This window comes from Phocoena sinus, chromosome 3 (genome assembly GCF_008692025.1).
Source record: "Phocoena sinus isolate mPhoSin1 chromosome 3, mPhoSin1.pri, whole genome shotgun sequence".
NCBI classification, from domain to species: Eukaryota; Metazoa; Chordata; class Mammalia; order Artiodactyla; family Phocoenidae; genus Phocoena; species Phocoena sinus.
This window is the reverse complement of record NC_045765.1, coordinates 19,194,069-19,206,520: the sequence shown is the minus strand read 5'-3', so window position 1 is coordinate 19,206,520 and position 12,452 is coordinate 19,194,069. Positions and strand designations below refer to the sequence as shown.

Genomic DNA, 12,452 nt, shown 5'->3' with positions numbered 1-12,452 from the left:
ATTCTTCTCTTTTTTTTAAAAGAAGAAACAAATTTCAAGAAGTTAAATAAGTTGCCCAAGGTTATAGAGTTAGTGAGTGGTTGAACTAGGATTTGAACCCTAGTGAGGCTGACTCCAAAGCTCATGCTCAAATGCCCTAATGCCCCGATGTCCCCAGATCTTGAAGGTTAATGAGAAGATGGCCCTTCCTTCTCTGGCATGTCTGGGAGATGCCACAAACCTTGGGTGTCTGTGAAGTCTATAGACCAATCCCCACCTGAAAGAAAAAATGTTTCAGTTAATGCAGTTTGGGGGAACATGTAGGTTTCCTGAAGAGCTGCACAATTCCATTAGGATCACAGCAGCATTTTGGAGGAACCAGTCAAAGAGTTATCAACTCAGTTGAAAACTGAGTTGGAGGGTAAGGCAAACCCTGGTGCTTCTGAGAGGCAGTGAGGTATGGTGAAAAAACCCTGGGCTTCAGGGGTCAGACTGACACACATTCTAATCCTTCCCTGACCACAAATTAGCTGGGTGACCTTGAGCAAGTTATTGAACTTCCTGAGCTCTGATTTCCTACCTACCTTGCAGAGTTGTTGTGAGGGTTCGTGCCTAGATAGGGAAAGTGCCTAGCCCTGTGCGTGCCGATAGCATGGTCCCAGTACACGGTAATTATTATTTGGATTTTGTTTTTCCCTTCTAGGACAAACTTCACCTAGAAATATAAGTCTATAGGTTTTCTGTCACATTGAGGGGTACTGACTGGGAGACTGATTGTGTCTAATGATCCCAATTAATGGCTTTCCTATATCCTGCAACTTTGTACTATAGTCCCTTCTCACTCTGACAGTCATGTCACTTTCTTCAGCCAACGGGATGTTGGCAAACATGCTGCCAGCATAAGCTTGAAAAGTGTGTATGCATTTCTACTTGCCTCCTTGCATGGCTGGGCTTGCTCGCTCTCGCACCCGTCACAGCATGTAAGCATGACCAGGCTAGCTGCTGGAGGGATGTGAGAGACATGTGGGGAAAACTGAGTCTTCCCAGCTGATTGGCCAGCAGATCAGATACACGAGTGAGCACAGCTGAGATCAGCCAAGTAGGCCGCGATCAGCAGAACCAGAGACTCATGGTTGGACCAGTCAACCCAGAGACTCATGACAAATAATAAATAGTATTGTTTTAAGCCACTAAGTTTTGGGGTGGTTTGTTACACACAGTAGTTAACTGATATACCTTCCAAACTTACCCACCACTAGGTAACAGGTATTTGCAGAGGCCTAAGCAAAGGAATTAATAAGAGTATTATTTTCATCCTACCGATAAAATAAATGGCATCATCTTTTTCGAATAAAATCACCTTCTCACAATAAGTTGGCATCAGGGTATCCTTAAATCTGTAATGTTACAATTACACTGACCTGGGTCCCTGGTTTCTAGAAAAAGAAAGGAATCAAACAGTAGTACCAGGAGCATACTGAAACATTTACGGAAGTACAAGGACCTTGGAAAAGAGTACCAGAGAGAGAGAGAAAGGAAGGAATCTTACATATGGAACTCATGTGAGATGCTGCCTAAACAGTCTGTGCCAAGGGGACATTTCAGTGAGCAAGTCGGCTGCTTAATGGCAGTTGCAAAAGAATATAGGCTTCTAGAACCCATTGGTGATGAGTATCCCATGGAAAGAGTGGAAGGCTGATGGAGAAGCATGGTGTTCAGATGAGTTATGGCAAGGGAAGCCTTTCTGAGATGTGTACCCAGGAAACTTTCCATAGCTACAAAATGCCACAGTAACTCCAGAAGGAGGAGATGAGGTCAATGCCCAAGTCCCTTTCCCTGTGAGAAACAGAAAAGTAACCATATTTTTAAGGCAAACACCAGGACGTGTAATTTTACTACAATGGAGTTTCATTTCATTTCAGTGTTAGGTTCTATAGTTATTACATAAGATGAAAATCTTGTATGAGTAAAATTATTCTCGAAATTTTTTATGTGGCCTGTAAGGTACAGTATATATGGTTTTGTAGGTACAACCAAGAATTCAAATGTATAATGTAAATGACAAGGTGTAATAAGTGATCTTTTCTGTTTTCTTTTCAAAGTGAAAACAGAATTCTTATAAATTAAATATGTAATCAATGTGACTGTACTTAGTGCCAAAGTACTTGTGGGAGGTGCTGGGGTGTAGTAGAAACAACACTCACTTTGGCATTAATCCTGGGCCTCCATCACTTACCAGCTGTATAATGCTGGGCAAGTTCTACTTATTCTACGTCTCTCCATCTATAAAATGGGATTAAGTCCTGACTTGCAGAGTTGGCTGTGAGCATTGTGATAAAGCACCTAGTGCCAGGCATATATGTTGCCCAACATATGGCACTAATTATGAACATGATGGGGGCAATGGGAAACAGTATTTAAAATCAGGATTACGATTGAAAATACAGAATATACAATCATTGTATTTTAAGAGAATGCAAGAGTCTCTCACATGCAACGAACTGAAGGTGATTTTTAGGCATCTTAATCTGTCCTCACTCCATGAAGTCATTCCTTAAGTTCCCCGAATACTCCCCTGTACTCTTATGTCTGCCTTTGCTAAAGGGGATCCTCTGCCTAAAACCCCCTTCCTCCCCACATTTACCACTAAGTAGAAGGGCAAGGCTTAAATAAGGCCCAGCTTAGATCCAATCTCACCCAAGCTTTCCTAGAGATTCCCTCTTATAATTCACCTCTCCTTCCCATATCCCCACAGCACATTGTGCCTTTGTTACAACATCTGTGCCTTCCACTTAACTTATTTATCTGTCCCTTCTACTAGATTGTGCTCTTAGAAGGCAAGTACCAGATCTGATTCTTGTCTGGATCCCTCACAGTACAGCACAGGGCACAGGCTCAGCTGGGAACATAGTGGCTAAATCTGATTTGTTAAGTGTCCCCATGGCAATACAGCTGGCAGGCACTTTGGCGAGACATTGCTTGAAATTACTGTTTCCCACAGAAAAAGGCCATCTCCCCACCCTGGACCTCCACCCAAATGGTTACAATCTCAAGTGTGGAAGATTGCATTCCTTGGGGATTACAATGAGATTCCACATTCATGGAAATAACATGACTTTCCCTAGAGCCAAAATGGTACACATGATAAATAAGAATAGCCATCAATGGAAGTGAATTTACAGGGCAGGCTGTCTTTCTGGTTAAAGGAAGAAACACAGGGCCTGGAAAGCTAATTAAGTACAATCTGAAGCAGGGATATACCACCTACATTGCATAAGGTTGCCCAGAGGATTAAGTGACATTAGAGATGCAAAGCACTTAGCTCAAGGGATCCATACAGGAGGTATTCAATCTATTATCTATGCCCCTTGGCTGGTCTGTTCTTAATAAGTCTACACTGGAAACTAGCTTATCCACTGTCTTGAGTTTGGTATACTAGATTCTTTCTTTCTAGGCCCAGGTAGTTCTGGGGGCCACCCTCAGAGCTGTCTTAACTCTAATCTTTGGTGCCTGCCCCTGGGTAAAACTCCCAGTGGAGCCTGGGGACTTTTCCCTCTGACATTTTCATCTCTACTTTAATTGCCAGAGGGTTGTTTGAATTCCAATCCCTGGAGATATTATATACAGTTAATACTACCAGATTTTTCAAATTTTTGCTTTGGCAGAGAAAAGCTCTTGGTTCACAGTTCCCTTTGACTGCAATCTCCTGCCATTTTCCAAATTCCTGGCAATCATGACTTCTTATCCTCTGTAGTCAATTCAGGCTTTCAACTAGCTGTTCTCAAGCTGTACTTTTTAGCACCTGGCACAATATTCCCACATGAATAACATCAATAAATGTTTATCGAATGAATGAAAATTCCAACCATGTTTCTTCATCACAGAGGCTGATGGAACTGATTCTTAAATCCAGAAACCCTGGGCAACAGCTAACTATTACTTCTTACCTCAGTTTAAATTCAGAGCCTCTCCAGATTCCGGTCTAGCCTTAGGTAAAACGTGGAGGAGAAAAAGGAAAGGTTCTAGTGGTTCTCTAGATTTGGGATCTGCTCAAAAAAGCTCCAAGATAATTCTGCTTCATTCTCTGAGCAAACCCCAAATCTCTGGACAGTGTGGGGTTACTCACACAGGGGATCAGTGTTGTAGCACGCACAACCCCAGAGCAGTTTGAGCCAGGGGAACCCTAGACTGTGGCCACTATCAGCCCAGGAGGCTGGCATGTGCAGCCATTAAAAGCAGTGCCTGCTCCCTCACCTGACCAGGCCCAAGACTTTTCTTCTTTGTCTGAGAAGCATTATGCTAAGACATTCTAGTTTTCCTGTGAAAAAAGAGATAAAATCAAAGAAAGGGGAAGACAGTTTTTTCATGGAACACCATTTTTACTTCAAAGAATGACTGACAAACTATGGTTATTCAAACCTGGGTTATTGGCAGACATTTTCTCAAAAAATGACCAAAACGAGCCTGTCACTTCAAGGAAAACAACTCTGTATTTATGGTCAATGATAAAATTCAAGTTTTAGGAGAAAATTAGAATTTTGGAAAAGTTGTATCCACAACAATGAGCTTGACAGCTTCCCAATACTTAAAGACTTTATGATGAAACTGATGGTGATATTAACAAATGTTATCTTTTGATATTATAAAATGAAACAGGAAAACATTTGGAAGATCTACATAACTCAGTGAACCTACTTTCCAAATGATCAAAGCATAATGTTACAGAATCATGCACTGGTATAAAGTCCACTCAAAGTGTTAGGTGAACCAACAGATTTTTTTTTTTTTTTGAACCAAGAGATTTTAATGTAAATGAGTATAAAGACTTTATTGATATGGTCTCAGATTCCATATTGCAAAGAAGAATACCAACAATCGTCTGGACAGGCTATCAAAATACTTTTCTCTTTCCAACTATGTATCTGTGTGAGGTTGAATTTTTTTTTTTTAACATACTTCAATCAAAATAATGTATTGCAACAGACTGAATACAGAAGCATATATGAGAATCTAACTTCTTTCTATTAAGGCAGACATAAATTTGCAAAAGTGAAAACAAGACCATTTTTCTAATTTGTTTGGAAAATTATTATTTTTAATTTAGAAGTTGTTATTTATGTTAATGCGATAGGTTTAATATTGTTATTCTGCAATGAATTAGTAACTAAATACTTTTAAACTTTCTCAGTTTTAATACTTAATTTGGTAAATATCAATAGTTTAACCAACAAAAGCTCTTTCGGGTCCTCAAAATTTTTTAGTAATGTAAAAGGGTCCCAAGACCAAACCCTTTGAGAATTGCTGATGTAAAGCATCTAACAGTGCCTGTCACCCAGTGAGTGCACAATAAGCAATAGTGATTATTAACAACCATATAGCAGTTCATGGCATATCTGGATAGCTCTTTGGGGGCATGAGTAAATTTTGCACTTCAGACTTTCTGGCCACAACTTGGGAATTATGTGTCACTAGGCCAGATGGCTGTCAAGGACTGCTCTTGAAGCTGGATCTAATTTCCAGAACCAAACCTGCTCTCATTCCTTTCATGGATTCTTTTTACTCCCAAGAGTTTGTGTATGTTTGAGAAGATTCCCCCAAGACACATGCTGTATCTAACCAGCAGCCCTGCAACAGTTTCCAAATTCTATTCTGAAGTGGCCCAGCAGAGCACTCTACTCTCAAGTCACCCAACTCCAAAAGCCTCCTTGTCACTGAGGCAGGCAGAGGACAACAGTTAAAATTCCCTTCCAAAAGCAGAGAAAATGATTAATCCCCAGCCTAGAAAAACTTATCAGCCCAGTCATTACCACTCACTCTTCCGTTCACCCATTCATTCCCTCATTCAACAAACATTCTCAGGGCCCCTACCTGGTGCCAACCATTGTGCTAGGTGCTGTGAACCATAGAGTTCCTGCCTTAAGAACACATGCGTAAACCAGGCAGGTTCATGCACGGGGTTGTCAATGCTCCCAAACTCCCAGGATGCCTCATATTCATTTTGGAGAATCAGGCAGGAACATATTAAAATAACATACAATTATAATAAACAAAATAATACATAAATTAAAAACTGATTAGGACATTGGGCTTCTCTACTTAATATAAGCTTATTATGTGCCTTCTCACATACCTATCCAGTTTGAGGATCTCTTTCCTTTACCTCCTCTTTCCTACCTTGGTCTCTCTTTGATCTCTAGGCTCCTTTCTGGTGGAGCTCGCTACCAGGGCACTCTTTGGCCCCTGGCATTTATAACTTGGCCCCAGCTGACCTCTCCATACTCCATTTCCACGCTTAACACCTGAGAGCCATAGGTTCTATTCATACTGTTCCTCAGATATACCTTGCCCCTTCAAACCCCAGCACCTCAGCTTTACTCCTCAGGAAATTCCTACTTATCCCCTAAAATCTTGGTCAAAGGTTGTTGAAGCTTCTGCTGGACCAGGCTGAGTAGAATTATTTCAGTATAGCACCTATCACATTGTGCCATAGACGTATCTTCTGCCTACTCCAAATCCTGGTAGAATGGGAGCTCTTTGGGGGCAGGGAGTAGACTGCGGCCATTTAAGTGTGTCCAGGAACTAGGCTTGGCTTGGGTCTGGCACATAGTAGGCATTCACTGAATAAATGAACGAATCCTTAAAGCCCATCTGGCTCATGTCTCAGCTGCTCTACACAAAGGATAGAAACTAAAACACAGCCAAACCAGCCCCTTTCCCGACATACCATGTTGAAAAGGCATGGGTGCATCACTCCAGGCCACTAATGGGTAAGAATCTCAGACCATTCTACTGCTGGCCATCAGAGGTGTAGTTAATTCTTAGGGAGCTGATACAACCTCAGTGCCCTGGAGCTTTCACCCGAACTCCCACTCAGGCTGTTGGCTCAGGTCCTTCCAAGAGGTACGACAATAGTTTCACAACATAAAGCCATTTTGTGGAGAATTCTCTTCGGTTGTACAAGCTGAGTCAAGGATAGGGCAGTGAGTCTTTCTGACCCCAGGGGCCCTCTACCCGCCAAGGCTAGTTCATCTGTCAAATGTGCCTCCTGGGTACAATCAGCCACAGGAAGGCCTAAGCTGCTTCTTATTTACCTGGAACCTTGGGCAAACCTTATTACCGACTACTCTGTAATGGCAACACAGAGTTCTCATGGGTGGAAGAGTATGAACTTTGGAGACAGACTGTTGTGAGTTCAAATCCCAGTTCTGCCATTTTCAGTATGATCTTGGATTATTACTGAATTTCTTTGAGCCTCAATTTCCTCATTTATGAAATGAGAATAAAACCATACTTCACAGAGTGGTGGGGACAGAAGGAAATAAATTATATAAAGTACCTGGCCTGGGCCTGGCACACAGTAGGTGCTCAATACCCGTTAGTTTCTTTCCTCTTCTGTCCTGGAAGAAATGACAGGGAAACTTACTAAGTGAGACTTGCCCAATCCAAAGTTATTACTTGAAGCACAGGACAGAAGACTAGACAGGTGACCTTCAAGGTCTCTTTGACCCCCGCCCACCCCCCAACCCAGCCCACATTCTCTGGCTGCAACTTCCTAATAAGAACCTTCAATATTTCCGGGCCCTTCTTTCTGCCTTAGTTTCCCTAAATCTATTCACTTCAGAATGGAGGGGGAAACCACAAAGGGATCTGGATAGCTAAGAGCCTTGGGTAGGAAATAAAGGACAGGTGGCCTATAGGACTGCACCATGTTCATCCACCTAGAGTCTGAAGGATGAGGGTGGGAACATGGGCACAGAACTGAAGGGTGCAAACACTGGGCCTTTCCCGGGACACAAGCATGCCTCTCCTCAGTCCTTCTCTGCTCTGCATATTCTGCCACGAAGAACCATTAACCACTCCTTCCCACAATATCCATTCCCTTTCTCCAATACATAAGCACTCACATCTTCATTCACACTGTTCCCTCTGCCTCTTCCTTTTTAGGCTCAATTTGGGTGTTACATTCTCCTAAGTCCACAGGCAAAATAAACTGTGCTTTGCTCTGGGATGCCCTAACACTTTTTTACATGTCTCTTGTAGAGAGCTTATCACGTGTATCATGATTATTAAAATCTGTCTTCTCCAAAGAAGACAGCTTTTCAAGGGCAGGGCCTGTGTCTCATGAATCAGTGCATCCCAATCATTCAGTAGAGGTGGCAGCACGTGTTTCCATACACGAAGAAAGATTAGCAGTTGGAGAATATGGGCAACAACTGGAGAACTAGGAAAAGTTTGTTTTTTTTGTTTTTTTTGTTTTTTTTTATTTTTTATTTTTTATTTTTTTTTTGCGGTACACGGGCCTCTCACTGTTGTGGCCCCTCCCGTTGCGGAGCACAGGCTCCGGACGCGCAGGCTCAGCGGCCATGGCTCACGGGCCCAGCCGCTCCGCGGCACGTGGGATCCTCCCGGACCGGGGCACGAACCCGTGTCCCCTGCATCGGCAGGCGGACTCTCAACCACTGCGCCACCAGGGAAGCCCAAAAGTTTGTTTTTTTTAAAAAAACTAAGGCTGTTTCTTCTCCTGCTTATGGAAAAGCTCTCTCCTCCCCCAGGAAGCCCCATTCTTTAAAGAATAGCCTAGGCCTCCGCAAAGATCCCCATGGCACCCTCAGTTCAGCAATTCCCAGACCCAGCCACACATCAGAATCACCTGGGGCAATTTAATAACAATAGATGCTGGGCTTCAGACCTAAAGACTCTAGGTCTGGGATACGGTCCAGCAAAGCACAAGGGATCTGATTATTAGTTAGGCTGGGGTGAGGGTGAGGGAGAGGTAGAGGTAGAATCAAGCAATCACAGCTGCCTCTCCCACTGAGAATTACTTCCATGCTATCAGAGAGAATTTAATGAAGCACATCACATTCACTTTCCTACTTAAAACCTTTCATTGATTCCTCACTGCCTACAGGATAAAGCCCAAACCTCTCGGTTTTCAAGAACCTGCTAAACTCTCCAGCCAGACCTCTCACCACTCTCCATAAGCTGGGCAGTTCTGGCCTCTGGGTCTTTGTCTATGCTGTTTGCTTTGGTTAGACACTTTCTCTCACCTTCTCTGGAGGACCTTCTACTTGACCTTGAAGCCTCAGCTCTGAGAAGCTTTTTCTAGGCTATCACGTCTGTGCATCCTTAGAACAAAGCATCTATAATAATCACAGCTACCACTTGTGCTCAGTGCTTGACATGCAGTACTTGCTGAACCCTAGTGTGAGCCCAGCATCACTGTCATTTTATACATGGAAAAAAAACTAAAAGGCTGAAATACTTCTAAAGGTGTGTACTAGGATCTAGGATTTGACTCAACTCAGAGGAAGCGATGCTCTTCTAGCCTAACTGCAATTATTATATGTATGTTCTTTAGACCATGAGCCCCTGTGGGCAGGGACCATGTCTGATTCACTTCTGCATTCCCAGCTAGCCCAGGGCCTGGCACAGATCAGGTGTCCATTAGGGTTGGTAGAATAAATGGACGCCAGGTCAGGTGAGAGGAAGGCTGGGCATGGTGTGTGTGCAATGTGCCTGAATGAATGACTGCCAGCCTGGCCTAGCAGTGCGGGCAGATAAGGAAAGTGCTAGAAACCTAACATCTCTTTTATTATAATTTAGTTTAACAGCCATTCATTGAACACATAAGGACCATGCGTAATAAATACACCAGAAATGAATTAAAACATAACCCATGCTCTCAAAAATTCTAGGTTTAGTAAGTAAAGGTGTTAGGACCTTAATAGTACATCTGATATCATTTATTAAGCTTATAGCTCTGGGACATTTTAAGGAAATTAAAAATTTTAATTATTATTTTTTTTGCGCTGTACCGCATAGCATGTGGGATCTTAGTTCCCTGACCAGGAATTGAACCCATGCTCCCTGCATTGGAAGCTCAGAATCTTAACCGCTGGACCAACCAGGGAAGTCCGGAAATTTAAAATTTTAAAATCTTAGTAGGTAAGTCTTCATCTTCAAAAGACTTTTGGCATTTCTACATAGTCAATCTCTACTGGCTTACAAAGAACCAGAGGAGACAAGGATCTCTCCTCAGTACCATTTCTTCCTATCTGCAATGAAAATGGCTGGGTGGGCGGTGATTTTAAGGGGGAAGTCTCAGGGTACAGGGATTATCTCATTCATCTGTGTGCCCCGAATAAAGGCCTTGGCACACAGATCGTTAATACTTGCTGAGTGGATTAAACATAATGAGATGATTTTAATAAAGATACTGGCTGATTATCTGCTCCAGTCCCATGAGGGAGCAGGTTTAACTCTGAGCAGTGGGGGAGCCAGGTCTCTAGAGTTCCTTTAAACTAGGCTGGACAAAGTCCCAGGTGATGCTGTAGAGATGAGAAATGGGAAGGGCAGGATGAGCTCAACCCCCACCAAATGCCAGTTTACAGTCTAGCAAGTCTCCTGGGGGTTTACTGAGTGTGCACCTGGACTACAAGCTGAGTGGTCCAAGAGAACTAGAGACAGCCAGCAGAGCTGGCAGGTGAGAACACTCAGGCTTTGGATGGCCAAATGGCTCCCTGCCACACGTCACGTCCAATTCTAGCTCTGGCGTGAGGAGCACTAGGTGCTATGTGGGTTGCTCCACATTCTCTGGTGAAGCTCTGGAAGAGGCTTAAAGAAGGGAAGAAACATGCCCACAGCAACAAAGCTAAGAGAATGAGCAGGAAGCTCACCCCAAGTCTGCAACATTAAATACTATGTCTCACTGCCTCCTCCAACTGCTTTGTAAGTTGGGTTTTTTTTTTTTCTTTGCTAAGAAGGCTGTAACTGTTTTAGTCTTCTTGTGAAATAAATGAGGATTTGGGTTTTTAGTGAATGTATCAATGTAGTTTAGTGGCCTAATCAATTAGAAGTAAGGACTTTTGGGATTCCAATTAAGCTCAAAGTCCTGCATTTAAATGTGTACAGGTTATGAAAATGAGCAAAGGAAACTGGATGCAACCAGTGGCCTATGAGCCTTAACTCAGAGGAAGTAATGATCTTCTAGCCTTACCGCAAACTACTATAAACCAAACTCATTTGGTCTCTAGACCAAATGAGCCCCTTGTGAGGAGGGACCACGGCTGATTCACTTCTGCATTTCCAGCTGGTCCAGGGCCTGGCACAGATCAGGTGTCCTTCATATGATAAAGAGGGCAGACACTTCTCAGAGACTGCAGATTACTGCCTCCTGGAAATGTGGGCCCAGGAGCACCAGACTTTAAGAGACGGCACAAATCCAGTTTTGCGGGAAACTTTTGATTTTTAAAAATACTGGCTCAAATCAAAACAAAAACAGAAACAAAACTACATGTGACTTGACGCATTTAAAACTGTATGTGGACTGAAAGTGATCTCATTTGCCATCTTTGGCTTCGGTTTGGCATATGACACTGAATTTCACCTTACTTACCCACTCTAAGTATTTAAGATAGGGTTCTAAGTGGTGGTGGGAGCCAGTGATCCTCACCAAAGGTATGCCTGTGGGTAGAGCAATGACTGATCCCAATTCTTTCAGCAGGTGCTTTTCACCAAGGCACAAAGGCCTGCTTCTGGCACACAGAACCCCCTTCCCCAACAAAAATGGGGCACAATCAGAGGAGAGTTTGTCAGTTTGTTTCACCTATTGTGGCTAGAGTAAAAAAATGCCTTGTTAAATACCCCACAGTACACAGAGTGTCCTGTTTTTGGTGGTAGTGGGGGCACCTATAGTAGGAGTTATTTGGGCAAATATTTAGTTTCTCTGAGTTTCTGTTTCTTCATCTGAAAAACAGGGTTAGTAGTATTTATATCCTTCAGTTCATTCATTAAAATTTGTTAACCACCAGGCATAGGGGTACAATGGTGACTGACTTGGTTCCTGCACTCTCAGAGTTTACATAGCAAAAACAGACCAATAATTACACCAATAGCTAACTCATCACATTTGTGCTAAATGCTGAGGGAACACGGGTGGTGGGAAGGTATGTAAAGTGCCTAGTATGAATAAATGAATGAATTGGCAGGTCAAGCAGTGCAGTAGGTAGGAACCTACATGTTAAAGTTGTGTCCTATATAAAAACTAAATGGTTAAGCCATCAACCAAACTTTCTGGCCATGAATACTATAGGCTGGTTAAGTGGCAGGGGACCTTGAATGGGAAAGAGAGAAGACAACAGCTCCCTAGTTCTCTCCTCCCCCACTATCCCCTTCTGGAGAACAGCACTCCCAGGGGGCCCAGAGAAGGGAAAGAGAAGGCTAGAGGAGAAAGCAGCTTCAGGGTAGGACGTCAGACCAGGCAAGGGTGGGGTCCAACCTGAGGAGTCAAATCCTTTGGAACCAGTCTCAGCCCAGGGTAAGGGTGGGGATGAAGGTGGGGCTTCTGACACTCAGTAAGTGGTGACATCTTCATTAATTAAAAATCTGATTGTGATCTGAGACACAAAGGAGACCAGTATCAAAACTGGGTTACAATAAGTACAGGTTCTCAACGGATTCATTCTCTCTCATTC

The 12,452-nt window shown here is 43.1% G+C and overlaps 1 protein-coding gene across 12 annotated transcripts in view; it reads right to left on the bottom strand.

Annotated features, from left to right (window-relative positions):
* Nucleotides 1–12,452, bottom strand: part of FAM193B (family with sequence similarity 193 member B) — a 31,789-nt gene that overhangs the window by 17,668 nt on the left and 1,669 nt on the right. For 5 of the 12 annotated variants that reach the window (XM_032628989.1, XM_032628990.1, XM_032628987.1 and 2 more), the window contains exon 3: nucleotides 7,316–7,376. The exons of 4 other annotated variants lie outside the window; for them this stretch is intronic. The gene's annotated coding sequence lies outside the window, so the exon portion shown is untranslated. Of the gene's footprint in view, nucleotides 1–220; nucleotides 4,224–7,315; nucleotides 7,377–12,256; nucleotides 12,375–12,452 lie in introns of those variants that run through there. 3 more of the 12 variants (XM_032628985.1, XM_032628988.1, XM_032628992.1) reach the window with 3 other exon arrangements.